Here is a 16,091-nt window from a genome sequence, read left to right on the forward strand (position 1 = left end):
ATTCGCGAGATAAAAGTTTAATGAGAAGACACGAGGTATAAACGAACCACACGCCGTGGCGCAACGTTAGGGGCAACAGTTTCAACCATTCTATGATCTGCTTCTCGCAACTGAAAGACGGCACATGGCGGATGTTAGCCGACTTGCTGACCGCAACGTTAGGGGCTTCAACTATGGCGCTGACGCCACATCTCAGTGCCAACACTTTGCAGACTGTACTTAAAAGACACGCCCTCCTCACTGGACAGTTAAAAACACCAATCAAACTAACGATGACATCAAGTATTACCCAATCAAAAGTACGAAAGGAGGCATCTTCATAAAATGCATGTGGGATGATTTGCATGAGACGCTGCTTTAAAAAAAAAATTATAAAAAAAATACGGGATAAATCCCGTCCAGTATTGATTCAAAACGGGACACGCAATTTCATTCTCAAACGCGGCACGATTCCGTATTTTAAAGGATGGGTGGCAACCCTACACTGCCAGGTAACCACCCATACAATCAGATTGTGATTCAGACTAGGAATGCAATGAATGTAATTACCCCGATCTACATACAAGGCGAAAGTCTTGCAACATTCAAAGATGATGGTTTGGGATAAGTACACCATACAACATAAAAGAGCTTATGAAGCCTTGAACCGAAAAAAGCAAGATCTCAGAGATCGTAAAAAAAAAATAGGAGGTAATGTCGTTTTACTCGCTGTACATTTTACTCAAACATTACCAGTTATTCCACGAGGGAGACCAGCAGATGAACTCAACGCGTGTTTAAAATCCATGCTTCTCCCACGCTCGGTTATATGTCGTGTGTTCTCGGGTAGGTGCACCAAAAAATGTATACATTTAAAGATGTAATGGGCAAACAAAAAATGAGGTATACCCGAAGGCACTGCAGTAGTACTTAATGTAACTTTACTTCTTAAATGTTAATGTTTTACTGTTTAATAATTTATACGCTTCTTATATGTTGTTCAAATTCTTTTATCAAAATACCACTGACAGCGCAATGCACGATAACATGGAGTGAATACACCATACGCATCCGCCCACGGCTGCCCTGCTCTGCGCAGATAGGAGTTGATTGTACAATAAAATAAAATAAAGATAAAAAGAGTAAAACAATCATCACCCATAAAGCGTGTGTGTGTGTATATATGTGTATATATATATGTTGATATGTGGATGTGTATATGTATATATATGTAGATATGTATATATATGTGTATATGTATATGTATATATATGTTTATATGTGTGTGTGTGTATTTTATATATATAAAACACAGCAACACTCATAACAATGACAACACAATTACATTGACAATCATGTTACCTTATTTTTAAAATTTTTCCTTTTTTTTTCATAACCTCTTTAACACACTACTTCTCCGCTGCGAAGCGCGGGTATTTTGCTAGTTTCTTATAAAATTCTATAGGATAGCCATCAGGGCTTGCTGATTTCCCGCCTTGAAGTGACTTTAAAGCATCTTGTAATTCTGATAGGGTCAGAGGTTTATACTAAAAGTATCTATTTGTGGTATCTGTAATGTATCCAGAAATGCATTAGATTGTGTGTTGTATTCTTTAAACTCAGTAGAATATAAGGTTTTATAGTAGTCTCTAAATGTGTGCATTATATTTGTATGGTCAATGATTTCATCTCCATTAGTGTTACTGCTACATTTTTCTCTACTTCAATTTGTCAATCTTGAAAAAAAAAAAAAAAAAAAGAGTATCCAATTTCTTACACCAGTGAGAAATTTGGATCTGGTTCTCCCTTAGAGCTCCTTGCATTTTGTCCAAGACATAGAGCTAATCCCTAGACCTTCAAACTCAAAGCCCTGCCACAGACCTAATATACAGTGGACCTAACAGAAAAAGCTGAAGAATCTCAGCGACTATAAGAGTTAGAACTATCAGCTCATTCCTCTGGTCAGAAACGTCAGGATATGACCAAAAGAAAAAAAAAAAAAAAAAAAAGACTTGCAAGAAAAAGTGACCAAAATTAAATTCTTAAAGATTTGCTCAGCTCACTGTCCATGATAAAAAAAATGAAATGCTTGATTCCAAGACAGGTGATTTGAACATTTAATGAGGATGCCCCACAGGACTCTGTGTGGAGTTACGAAGGGCACAGCCCAGTAGGATGAGACCCAAGAACACTCTGGGGATTATATCTTCAGATGTCTTTGAGACAATTAGAAAATCTCCAGGATATGGTGGAGATATTTGCTAGAAATAAGTGATGCATCTGATATCCTGTATATAACACCTACATAAACATACACACACACACTCTCTGTATATATTTACTTATTTGCAAGTAAAGGGATTTTGCCAGATGCCTGTAAAAAGACAGTCTTGTCACCTTCTTTTTAGTTTTTCACCAAACATCCCCTGATCTGCTGCAATATACGGAAGTGGTGCAGTTAGTAAACATCAAGTGATGTAAGCACTGCAAATGTAGTTCTGTGAAGTTAGTTTCTACTGACACATGCAACCGAAATAATACAATGAACCTTTCAAACCCATGTAAAAAAAAAAAGGAATGCAGCCTGCAGGGGGTTTTCACTTATGGGCAAAAACACTTCTAGATGATTTCCTTTTACCAGTACACTGTGCCTCACAGCTTCCTTGCGAGTTAAACTAAATGTTTTAAAATGTTTCTCTGTATTTGAAATGCAGTCCTGCTCTCTAGATCATATCACAAGTTGACCACTAATATGAACCTGCTATTTTAGCAATTTTGTTTGTGTATGACAAAGTATTGTTTTAAACCTTTTGTTTAAGTATTTCGGGTCTCAACTCACGGAAACCCACAAGCCTTTAAATCTACTGCATCACTAATCTGAAGAAGGCCTGTAAGTGAACAGACAGAAGAGTACAAGCCTGTCTTAACAAGAAAGTGCTCCCTGGCAATCTTGTCATCTCCTCCCCCGGCCTTACACTCAAAATGGATGGATGGATTGTAAAAGGACAGAATAAGTCAGTGTTTAAGTTGGAAGAGATTTTGAATTTCAGCGTTCACCACTTCTAGGATCCTACAATTATATTTTCACATATTTGTTTAAAACAGGCAGATTGGGTATGAATCCTACAGTTACTTGCTGTCCATATAGAATCTACAGTTTCTCCCAGTGTCTGTGTGGGATATCTCCTAGGTTCTCGAGTTTTTCTCCCACATCACTAAATACACACTGGCTAGGTAAAGTGGTGTTTCACATTGGCCCTGTCTAAGTATGGATGTGTGTAGGAGTGAGCCCTGTCTAAGGATGGTTCATACCTTGACCCAGTGCGGCTTGGACAGGTGCTAATCTTCTGTGACTCAGAATTGGATTAAGTAGAAGTGAGAATATTATTTGCTTAAAGCCCTTCCCATATCATGTTATTTTTTAGAAAACCTAGTTGCATTTTATGATTAAGTTGTATTTGAATAAAAAAAAAATCTCTATTGATGTCTATGTTGAGAAAGAATTTGAGTGTTTACATTTCCTACATGTGCACTGTATTGAATAACAAAAACACTGAAAATATTTACACTTAAAATATATCCCACAAAGCCCTCAGGTGGCTTTGTTTATGAAAACTTACAACAGATGCATAATGGCCACCATTCCAAGAAGGACAAAACAAGCATTGTGCTGAACCCATAGGAAAACTAGAAACAATGCTGAAAACAGGATATGAGAAGAAAATTACACCTTCTTCGATCTGACATAAAAATCAAGCTCTGTGGCTACCATGTACCTGGCTCCTCAAATTTATGATGAATTTGAATTTAAACAATCCAAATAATCAAATGGAGAACCTGCACCAAAATGCAGCACTCCTTTCCTTTCACCTGCCCCACTGAATTCATTACTACACTTCACTAAGGAAATCACCAAGGGAGCTAGCTGCCATTTGTGCTCCCTGACAACACTAGGTAAATCCCTTCAGTGACATCGGTGGAGAGAGACATAACCCTTCATATCAAGGGTTACTCTTACTGTATATAGTTGGTACACTGATACATTGACAAAGAGTATTTTGGTTAACAAGAAGGCTGGATAATTAGTAAATACAAACAAAAATATGAATTGCTTACATAAAAAACACCTTTGCCACTTTTAATATAAGCCTGGCTTTTGAGGGACCTCGTAAGAGAGGTACCATTAGCCATAAACTTTATTTTGCTTTGCCAGACTACTGCATGGTTTTAAATCCACACCTGCACATTTTTTTGGTATTCAATGACACAGCCTATTACAATATATGGAGGACAGCACCTCTACACACAACAGAAACACCTGTTAAAGGAAAACAAGTCCAACCAGTTATGATGTTTATGTGTCCACTTTGTAGTCGTGAAGCTCCGAGTCAGAGTGGAATATGAGGTGATATTCAAGCCACAGTGGACTTTACATTATGCTAATTAACACTATGATAAGGAATGCTGACACCAAACCTTGCACATGGCATAGGTTATATTGTTTACTACTGCTACTACCACCACAGCCAGACTTTCACCTTACTCTTTAAATCATTTGATGATCTAAATCTTAGATAAACTTAAAACATGAAAGGGGTGATAGCCTACCAATTAGTCACATGCTGTATGAACTTTCACTTAGCTGATGAAGGGTTCCGCACAACAATGTTGTAACCTCTTTCCTGCAGCACTTACTCTGACAGCACATCCCAAAGGCCACCTTTGCCTCTTCATGTCTACTTTTTCATTCTAACATAAAATTAAGTCTTTACAGTGAGTGGTACAATATGTTAGGCATAGTCGTTACCAATTGGTTCATCCAGTGACATGTGAACTAAATTAAAAATTTCACCAATACCACCATGTGTTGCTAAGCTCCTGCACATATGTTGTGATATATAACCATCTATAACAGACAGATATAATCTAGAAAAAATAGGAAATAAGACAATAACAGATGCTTATTTTCTGCATTAACACTTCACTTGCTCTACATTGTAATCTATAGTAAAACATGATTAATAATCTTGTTAAAAGCAAGTGAAAATTAGAAGGGTGTTCACATAATGATGAACCTTTTTTGGTTCTAAAAGTCAGCAGATAGTTAAAAGCTAGCCATGTCAATGGTATCACTTCTACTCTAAAACTCTTCTGTGCAGTAAATGTAATGGTTTATATTTAAAAATGATTGTGGCTTAGAAATAAACTCACAAAGAAGACAATGTTATCTTAACAGTCCTCATGTTCCCTCGAAATAAAATACAACCATGGAATTTAATTTATTCATAATGCAAGCTGATCACAGCTGCAGGAAACAGCAGGCATCACGAAGAAACACTCTTTTTTTCAAAACTGCCACATAATTTATATGTTATGGTTACATTTCCGGATTAGTGGAAGACCCAAATGGTGCAGATATCTGGGACTGAGATTTAACTCAGCCTTTCTTTCTCACAATTCAGGAATGAGAAAGTCTGATGTCAACACATACTGTAACATGGTATATCTAAGAACAGGCTGTTCAGACATTAATTAAAGATAATGCTAAAGTCTGCGAAAACCCTAAGCAACAGACACAATATCTACTACAGAAGGAAAAAAAATATCTAAGGAAGAAAACTTCAGCAAGAAAATGCTTCTGTTCCTTGTGGCAGCATAGTGACACAGTGATTAGTGCGTCTGCCTCTTAGATTCAGCATCCCGAGTTAAAATTCCAGCCCTACTGCTGTCTGTGTAAAGTCTGCACATTCTCCCCAAAAACATGTTGGGGTAACTGGTGAATGACTATAGTAGAAACTTATTATGTCTGCTGCAGCTGTGTGGTGGTGGGGAAGTCAAGGTCAAGATTCACTGACTGCACCAGTAGGTGGACTGATTTCTGTTTACTTCTTCCAACACTTTAGCTGCTATTTTGCAATGGGGTCATTAATATTTGTTTAGTCGTACAACTAAAATGTGCCGCTGAATTTTGTGTGTGTAAAGCTTGCAAAAAAGTGATCATAAGACTTTTGAAATGTTAAATCAAGAATAGAAAACAGACAGTGAGTAGGGCAGTGGTATTTGGGTGGTAGACATTTTTCCAAGATAAAGAAGGAATTTCTGATCCTATAAGATGATGAAAGAAAAAAGCTTAAGCTGTTGCCTTGATGATAATGTCAAAACATTTACTACTGCACGTCTCTAAAAAGTCTAACATGCAACTGGACTGCTGCAAGAAGTGTATTGAGTGCAAAGGAAGGTGCATTAAAAATAACCACCCAGGAATCTTCAGGAATGGAATGGCAGGTATAGCCTCAAAAATGTTTTCATTAATCCTTGAAACATGTCTCTGTGTTTGGGCCCTACACTGGACTGGCACCCCATCCAGATTTGTTTCCAGCCTGTAGTCCAATCTTGTTAATATGGGCTTCAGCCCCCTACAGCCCCTCAAGTTGGATTAAGCCAGTCTAACAGTTTTTTCATCTTGGTTAAGAATATTGTAAGCTATCTGAAGTCCAAAGGCAGTTGCCTAGTCCTTAATTTTTTATATTGAAACACTGAACAGACACACATTTTTGGACAGTACTTGAAATTTAAAAAATGAGCCTGGTAAGGCAATGCTGCTTTATTTTCAGTAACCAAGGCTAAATGTCCACCTTGGGCAACTGAGTGGAGTGTCAGTGGCATTTTGCTGGTTGTGCTGCTTCAGGTTCCCCTTCTCCACCCACATACCAACTGTTTAGCTGTTTATCTCTTTCTTCAGTGACCTTCACAAAAAGCACAGTAAGAGAGATAGATTTTTAATTAAAATGTTGCTATAGCTGCTTTTTGCTACTCTAAACACCTGTTCTCATAGTTTTTAAAATCTTGAAAATCTTTTCCTTTAAATATGTAACTGCTATTAACCATAAAAACTAAAACAGGCATTTGTGCTTTGTTGTTCAAATCAATCAGGGGGTTAAGAGGTACCACTTTAAAATTCAATGGGAAAGAGAAGTTTGGTACATGGAAAGGTCTTCTCTCCTATATATATGATTCTTCATTTTCTCAAGAGAAAACCAATGGATGCAACATTTGAGTTGGAAGTTCATCAGATGGCGCAGTCATTCATGCTAGGTAAACCTAGCAAAGACTATTAACTTAACATGTATATTGGAGTCGGAATGTATTCAGGCTTCTTCACTTTCTGCATACTTTATTACCGTATATTGTAGATTTTATTTGAAATAGATAAATTTGCTGTTTTTGCCCATCAATCTACACTGAAAGACCCATAATGACAAAGTGAAAACATGTTTTGTGAAAGGTCCGAATACATTATGAATCCACAATACAGTACATAATCTATGTTGTGCAAATCAGCTCGATCCAATTCAGGGTCACAGAATTGCAGGAGCCTATCCCAGAAGAATCAGAACAATATATGGCATCAGTGTGTCACAGCTTAACCTGCACATTTTGGGGACATTTAAAGAATCTTGAGCAACTGGAGAAAACCTACCAGACACAGAGATGGAGAGTGGGCTGGAAATCACAGACAGATTCCCCAGACGTGTACAGCAACAGAGCTAACTACTTCACCATTGTGCAGTCTATGTGGATGGGTTAGGGAGAGGAAACATAAAATGGCAGAACTAGGTAGACAAATAAGATAGAAAGATAATTAGGCAGACAGATGTACCTTGTGGTTTGCCAACGGAAAAGTCACTTGCTTCAGCAGTAACACAGAACATAAAAACAAATTGCAAAGCAGAGTTGAAAAAAGGTGTGAACTATTGCATGGGTACTGCATCCAAAAATATACACATAATATAATAACAATAAAAGTAACATGTTTTGTAACTAGCTAGGGATGACAGAAGGAGGCATTATGTCAAGTGATTGCTGTAGAGCCACAGTAGCACCTTCTTAGGTCACCATGCTGTCAAAGAGACTACATAATGGAGAGGATGGGTGGTAGTTACATCATCCTCTAATTTTACAATATTTTACAATCAAATCATTTTTGTACCAACTGTTATGGTCAGTCCTACCTGATCAGTTTTTTGAGGTGCCTGGTGTTACTCCCCTAGCACCCTGGCAGCTATGAATTTGTAAAACATCCACCAACAAGCTAGTCACCCACACTGAATAAAAATTAAAACACTGCTTTATAATAATTTCTAAATTCAATTAAGCAGTTTTCTGCTAGTCTAATGCATTTTTCACTGACAAACCACAACATAACATTCTCAAATCAGCTTTGTCCAGTTTAAGGTCACAAGATGCCCAAAGCCTGCACCAGCAGCATCCTAAGTAAGAAAGGAACAAACCAACCAGTCCACTGCAGGGTAGGCTTCTGTACACGACCCACTTCAGACTTGCAAGTGAACCTTATGTGCTAAACATTGGGAAAAATGGACTACCTGGAGAAAAACGACACGCAGGCACTACCTGGCTAGATGCTTTTAGCAATTAAAACTCTCAATAAAGCTGCTTTTTTTTCTCATTTTATGTGAAACATCTAGTGTTTTAATTCAGGAAAAAAGTACTCTTTTTCACATTTAACATAGCTCTTTAACTTTAAAACCTTGTGTATTCTTTGTCTGGCTGCCCCAAGAAGTGTTTCAAATGAAAAGCTGAAGAGCGACTGCAGTGGAGGACCCTTCACATGAGAAACAAATCAGCTACAACAACAATAGGGTACTTTTATGTCACTGATGGAAAACGTTCTCTGCTCTCTAAGAAAATAGATGAGTGAGGATCACTGCGCTAAAAGAACAATCAAGTACATACAAAGGTCACGGTCAACTTAACTAAACAAAGAATAAATATCTTTATCAAAGAAATCTATTTGTGACAAACTGCCTGTTTTGCTTGTCTACTTGTTGTACATTCTGTAGACCTCATATAAAACTTGGGTGTCAAGTGAAATCACACGCATCCTGAATGCAACAGCTCGACAGTACTCTTTAGTAAGCAGGCAGCACAGTGGTTAGCAATGCTGCCTCACACATTTGCAGTCCTAGGTTCAAATCAAAGTCACTATCTCTTTGAAATCTACACATTCTTCCAGTACATATGTCAGGTCCTCCCCTGGTACTGTGGTTTTCTTCCACTCCAAGTCAAGTGGATTTATTTGCATACCCTCCGTACACGGTATTGCAGCTTACAGTTGTATGAAATAATACTCTCAAGGACGACATACACATAAACAAAGGTCAAGTGCAAGACAAGAACTAGAAGTAGATAAACGATTAAATAATAGGTAATGAACAGACAGTAATAAGTTAATAAAAAACTAAATAAATAACAACAACTAATAATAAAAGTAGTAGCAAATGTACTGCATATAAATAAACTACTAGGAGCAAATGTTTTTTTGTTGTGGGGGTGCAGCCAAGAAGTAGAAGCTGTTGCACAACATGGTAGAACTAGGCTGGATGCGATGGTACCTTCAGTTGGATGGACGTAGGATGAAAAGACAGTGGAAAGGGTAGGAGTAATCTTCTACAATGCTTTGAGCTTTGCAGACGCAATGAATAAAATAGATGTCTTTAATGGAGAACTCGGTGATCTTTTCTGCTATGCGTATTATTCATTGATAGAATCGTCACAGGAACTGTAGCTCTCAAACCAGACAGTGATTAAGACGGTCAGAATAGTCTCAATGGCGCCCCTGTGTAATGTGGTGAGAATGTTGGGAGGTAGACTTGCATTCCTCAGTTGCCAAGGAACTAGAGATGCTGCTGTACCTTCTTGGATCTCCAGTCTGCAAGCTAACTCATCCCCATTGCTGATGAAACCCATCACAGTTGCGTCATCAGCAAAACTCAGTAATATTTGAGATATACCCAGCTGTACAATCAAGGGCAAGTAACTACAGATAACCGTAAAAGTTATTGTGGCTGTGTACATAACTGTGTCCTGCAATGGACTGGAAATCCCATCCAAGACTGATTCCTGCCTTGTTTCCACCCCTGTTCTTAAACTGGAATTTGTGCATTCGGTGATGGATGGCTTTTTAAATATCAGGCATCACTTACACAATAGTAACATCAAAGAGAGGTTTATTTTAAGATGTGAAAAAAACACCTTGAACCCATACATCACAAGATTATAGGGGAAACCAAAAAGACTTGACTTAATGTAACATAACATTCTCCAGTTCAGAGTTGCAGTGCAACAGAGCTTATCCTGGCAGCTTCAGCACTAGACAGGAACTAGTACCAGATAAGGCGCCAGTCCTTTACAGAGTCCATTTATATACTTTTACCAAAGTATACTAGATGCTAACAAACATAATTCTTCATATTTCCATTTTAGTCAAGTTCAATGAAGACCACCTTAGGTTTTTCCACAGACAGTAACAGAAACTTTACTTAAGCAGAGTCTTCCAAACAGACACCTTTCAAGAATGTGGTTACCAGAATTCCCAAACATTTGTCATTATTTAAAAAACAGAATTCATTTGGAAGAAAAATAACTAGAACCAACTTCAACACCACCAGATGATTCCTAGAGGTCTGTAAACATGTAAAACAAAACTGGGTTTATAAATGTTTTAGCAGAATGAATTACTGAAATGCAAAAAAAAAAACCTAAGCTTCAGACAATGGATACTTTCTGTAAATCCTTGCTGAAATAAAAAAAGGACGCTGCTTATTTCTCTGCAATCATTAACAAGAAGGAAGCACACACCCACATTAGTGCAGCAGGTAAAAAAACTGCTGAGTATTTTGTCAGACTTCCCACTCAGTGTTTTACTGTGTGGAAGCTTCTAAATGGTGGTAAGCTTTCCAAATGCCATGGAAGACAAAAGTAAAAACAAGTTGAAATTGTTCTCGCCCTTTCCTTTGAGCAGCTGTGCAAGACGTTTAATGAAAACAATGCTTTCTAATTAAATACTTAAAACAGACTGAGAATCGAAAAATTGTAAAAATACAACAGTGCAGTAAAATTTGCCATTATTTGGATAGTGGAAAAATTAATGGATCGATAACCAAGTTACAAAATGGTTTCCTTTTATTATCCACTTATTTATCTCTTTCACATAGTGGCCTACAGTATATGCAAGGGTGTAATAAAGGAAGCAGGAAATAGGACTAAAGAGCTCTAATTTACATCCAATGCCAATCTGGAGTTGATAGAATGAACTTGTCAGCTACGTCATAATTTTGGAGGCTAAATATTTATGTAAATCTGGTAAATGTAAGCACAATAAAATGTAACAAAACACCTGCTATAGCCACACAGAAAGATGTTACCAGCACACAGTGATGTAAATGTAAGACAAATAAAAGTTAAAGCTTTACTGCTTCACATAATTCATTATCCATACCATAGCTGGCCCAAACAGCAGCTGCTGGGAACAGGTGGGTCCAGCTGTAGTTGTTTCTTCTCTAATAAACAGGAGAATGTAAAAAGAGGCATGACTGGCACTTCCTTTTGATATTGTAAAGAGGCACTGTGTTTTATACCACATTAACATTTGGAAAATGGGATAAGGGGAAAAAAAGACATTCTAAGCCAAAAACACGGAGCAGGTATCTTAGGGTCTTATCAAAATAAATAGTTAAAGTAACCCCTATGGAGTTCTTACATTATTTATACAGAATAAAATAAAACATTTTGCAGTACTCAGTACTGAAACATTGGTAGAAAATGAAAACAACAATCAAAAGTACATAAAAATGCATAACATATGATATAGCCAGACAAACAAAAAGCACACAGGAATCTTACACACGGCTCTTTACTGCATGCGCACAGTGAATCAAATGTCGAACCAAACCCTTTATTAATACTGACGATATAATCAATCTCAGCAGAATCTAATGATAACCATCCTTACTCTGCTGCTCAGTGATCATTAGACGGCTGGATTGTACAAAAAGTGGTCTTCTGTGAAAAACTGGGGGCTAACTTTTGCACATATAAAATGATGTGCAGAGAGGCATTAAAGTCAGATTATATTCAATTTTGCTCATAAAACAAAACCTTAGGTACATGCACAATAGATTTATCCAAGCCCTAAAGATTTTGTAAACAAACCTAGGCATGTGTGTCTTTTTTATACACAACTACTAACACATTTAGTGTTGTTATTATCAGACCTTATGTGAAGAAGAAAAATGTTGGTGAAGCTGAATTTTGTGTAAAACATTTGAGGCTACCAAAACTTCATCAAAATAGGAATGCTGTGTTAATTCATATAACACATTATATGTGGATTGCTCAAACAGTCATGCAGCACGTTCTATATTTTAGTCAAAATTAACAGAAAATGTCATCAACTTATTTTGTGGTTAATCTGAAACATCCCACATGTTACGAAAGCACCACAGAATAACCGTTTTCTAGCACATGTTTGGTTGGTCCTCAAAATGGCCTCATGCAATGATGTATGTTTTAAAACAACAGGCAGCTGTTTGAATTTGTTATGGATGAGAAGAAATGAGTAATGAACATTCACGTCCATTAAATAAATGTATCGGGAGACAATGCTACTGATAAAGAGCTGTTACATATTGGGCTTCAGAAATGAAGACCTTATTGACGCACTTGATCTGGATGGCTTACAACAGTATTCACTCAAATACTATTTCTCATTGTTGCAAGGCTGTTGAAATGGATGATCATTACATAGAAAATACAACTCTTTATCATATGAATATGTTCAAATAAAAAACAAATGTGGTTTCACTAGATTGGCAACATGTTGCAGGTCGATAAGCACATGAAAGTATGAATTGTACTGAAGTCTACATATATGCCACAAATGACCCTATAAACTTACCAAACTATCATGCTATGTATTTTAGTAGAATATCCATACTGACAGTTATGAAAATAAATTAAGTAAAACAAAGTACCATACAATGGCAGCTGACAGTTTTGTTACTACTGTCTTAAAAAATGATACATTAAACAAAGTATCATTTTCAGTTTATGTTGCACATGATGGTAGAAGCTTTAAAAACCCAGAGACCTTCTGCATTTCCAACTAGTACATACACCTATGACGTACACCCACTGATCAGTTGTTTCATTAAAATAACACAATTTGCCAGCTAATTAAAATGCACACTACCTCGGTTTTTAATGAAAATTGACAAGAGTATACTTAACTGCGTGAACACTGCTCTTCTTGTTAGAAGAACCATAATGTTGGTGTATCACACAAGTCCAGACTAGCAAAGCAAAATTTCAGCTTACACTGGGAACTAAATTTACATGGCATTTAAAAAAGCAAAATGCCATGCTAACAGCACCCCGAGACTCTGAAAGCAGCTGTTCTTGATGAAAAACAACGTGAGAGTGCAATGAAATGGAAGATCTTTGATCGTAATTAACACTACAAGCCTCACGGCAAAAATAGTGTCGCTTAAGAAACAAACTAATGCATCAATAAAAAGGCAAAATAAAAGAAAAATATGATCTTAATTACGCAATTCTTCTAAATGGCGGTCAAAGTGGAACCAGTGTGTTACCAAACAGTGGTATCAGGCTACACCTGGGAAGATCTGAGCTAACAGGTCCAAGAATTGATGACACGGTGGGGAATTGTTTAGCACTGCTGCACTTTCAGGTAAAACATTCTGAGTTAAAACACAAGCTACAGCAAAATTGTACACTACCTGAATGGAGTTTGCATGTTCTCCCCATGCCTAAGTGGGTTTTCTCTCAGTAACTCTTTCTTCCCTCCACATTCCAAAGACTTGCAAGTAAGCTAATCAGAAACTCTGATTTGGCGTCACGTGAGTGTAGGTGTCCCTCAGTGGACTGGAAACATAAATGAACTCTGAGAATAAGTCTCCCTAGTATTACATTTTTTTTTCTTTCCTCTCTGTCATGCACACTAGTTACGCACACCCTACCACTCCTGGATGAGCCACTATTAAAGGTCACACTCACTCACATACAATGTCAAGTTATATTCAACAATAAACCTACTATGAGTAACAGTATGAATAAAAACAGAGTACAGTGAGAAAAACCCACACAAACATAGGAAGAACATGCAAACTGCACAGAAACAGCAACCCAGACGTAACTTGTAATTGAAATCTACTCCCATAGCCCACACACTCCAAGCCTGAAGGCTAGGGTTGGGTATTTTAATCCCTTTCACACTGAATTCTGCCCATTAAGTGAAAACCAGTTTTTCTTTTACTGTCTTTTTAATATTATTAGCAAGACATTTAAAAAAATACTTTTTTTTTTTTGGTTCTCAACAAAGACAATTGTTAATATTCAGTTATCAAAAATGAATTTGGCATTGATGATCAACACAAGTAATAAAGCTATCATTTCTCAGGCAGATTAAGCCAAATTTATGTTTCGTTTTTCATAATTCAAAAAATATTCCAAGCACCCAACTTAAAGAAAGCGCTGATTTCATAAGACACAAAACTGCATGGTTTCATTTTAAGAGTCCTAAGACAAAGATCCCAAAAAGCCGTCTTCAAGGGATCTGTTGAATTTCAGTTGAAGACTGACTCAGCACATAAATCTATCACATTAACCATTACCTACAGATACATTTCTATATCCATTTAATGACTTTTTCCACCGTTCAACTGTACAGGCCTGGATTGCTTTGCTAAGCATTCTTTGCTTGTTCATTTTACAGATGAGTAAAGTGAGTCTGACTGATCCCAGTTGTGTAGTACTTTGATCAAGGCAGCTCAGCTCAGCTGCATCATAGCTACAGTTTCTAGGTTCAAATGGCAGTAAACATATTGTTCAGTCAGCATGTTCTCCCAATGTCTCTGTGGGTTTTCTTCTCAAATCCCAAAAACTTGCATGTTAACTTGATTACTTACTTTCATTTTATTGGTTTTATAATTTACATTACAATTAATAAATTACATATCAGTCTGACCAAGATTACTATAGCTTATTCAAATCGTACTCAAACTCCCCCTCCCTATCTACAACAGGAAATCAGAAGATTTAGTATGATGTATTTATAGATACTGAGATGTCCAGAAACTCTGCAGAGGATCAGCACGATTAATTAATTACAGCTTTAATAAAGGACTGCCAAATTCATTTTTTCTAATTAACTAAAATAAGATTTAACTTTCCCTATTTTATTATTGTAGCTGGGTTGGGGTCCATCTAGTTGAGCAAGGGTATGTCATACTATGCGACTTTTCCAGTGATTTTGAGTCCTAGCCTTCATTTACATAATCTTAGGGAGTCAGAAGCAGTCGACTACATCCCCATGCGAAGCCATTTGCGTAATGTAACATACCCAGCAAAGGAAACCAACTAGTCTTTGACTAGCTCCAATAAATTCTTAGTCATAGGGACAGGTCCCTATGGTCATAACAGCTGACAACTAATTAATACCCATCGGAATTATAATGCATTTAATGCTGCAACAAGAAATACGGATCGCACAAATTTTGGACCTCACAAATAAAGAGAACCTCATCTTTCTAATGTAATGTGTTTTATGTACCAAAACAGAATGTAAAGAAGAAAAAAAATAAAAGGACAAAGAACCTTACAGTCCTGAATCACTGGATAAGCGATTAAGAAAATGGGTGACAGGATAAAACACTGGCTTTTCATATAGAGAGAAAAAGATGTCCAAAGTAAATCCTTATGAAGCTGGTCTTGTTCTTTTTGAGCGTACCACAGAAACAGTACAAGCTGCCTGGCTATTGTCTGTGGATGGTCTTGGAAGCTGGTAATCATCACTGCAAACTATACGACTCTCTGAGAAGGCAGAGAATGTCACCTGAATGAATGTTTATCAGTACAAACTCCTAATGCACCAGACTGTTGAGTGATAAAGTGATTCTGCGTAGTCCACGGGCAGCATTTATGAGAAAATGCCAACATGACAACTAAACAAAAACCTCTACCCTCTTTCTAGTTCCAACCTGAATGGCTACCAATATATTACTGGACCTAAAAGTGAAAAAGTGAGTTGCTCCACTCATTGAGGATACAGCATAATTTGGTCACACCAAAGATGGTGGTGCAGCTAAGGCACGACAATATTGAGGCCTACATGGATTACTCCAAGAAATTAAATACCCAAAACCATAAAAAATGGACAAATGCAAAAAAAAAAAAAAATCTTTAGGTCAAATACAGATAACTAGCCACTTTCCTTGTTCAGGTAAACACTCAGC

The 16,091-nt window shown here is 37.1% G+C and overlaps 1 protein-coding gene and 1 long non-coding RNA gene across 5 annotated transcripts in view; one reads left to right on the forward strand and one right to left on the reverse strand.

Annotated features, from left to right (window-relative positions):
* LOC114667298 (uncharacterized) overlaps positions 1-16,091 on the forward strand; it is a 189,223-nt gene that overhangs the window by 136,585 nt on the left and 36,547 nt on the right. The window lies entirely within an intron of this gene.
* Positions 1-16,091, reverse strand: part of chsy1 (chondroitin sulfate synthase 1) — a 122,570-nt gene that overhangs the window by 87,289 nt on the left and 19,190 nt on the right. The gene's annotated exons all lie outside the window — the stretch shown is intronic.

This window comes from Erpetoichthys calabaricus, chromosome 17 (genome assembly GCF_900747795.2).
Source record: "Erpetoichthys calabaricus chromosome 17, fErpCal1.3, whole genome shotgun sequence".
NCBI classification, from domain to species: Eukaryota; Metazoa; Chordata; class Cladistia; order Polypteriformes; family Polypteridae; genus Erpetoichthys; species Erpetoichthys calabaricus.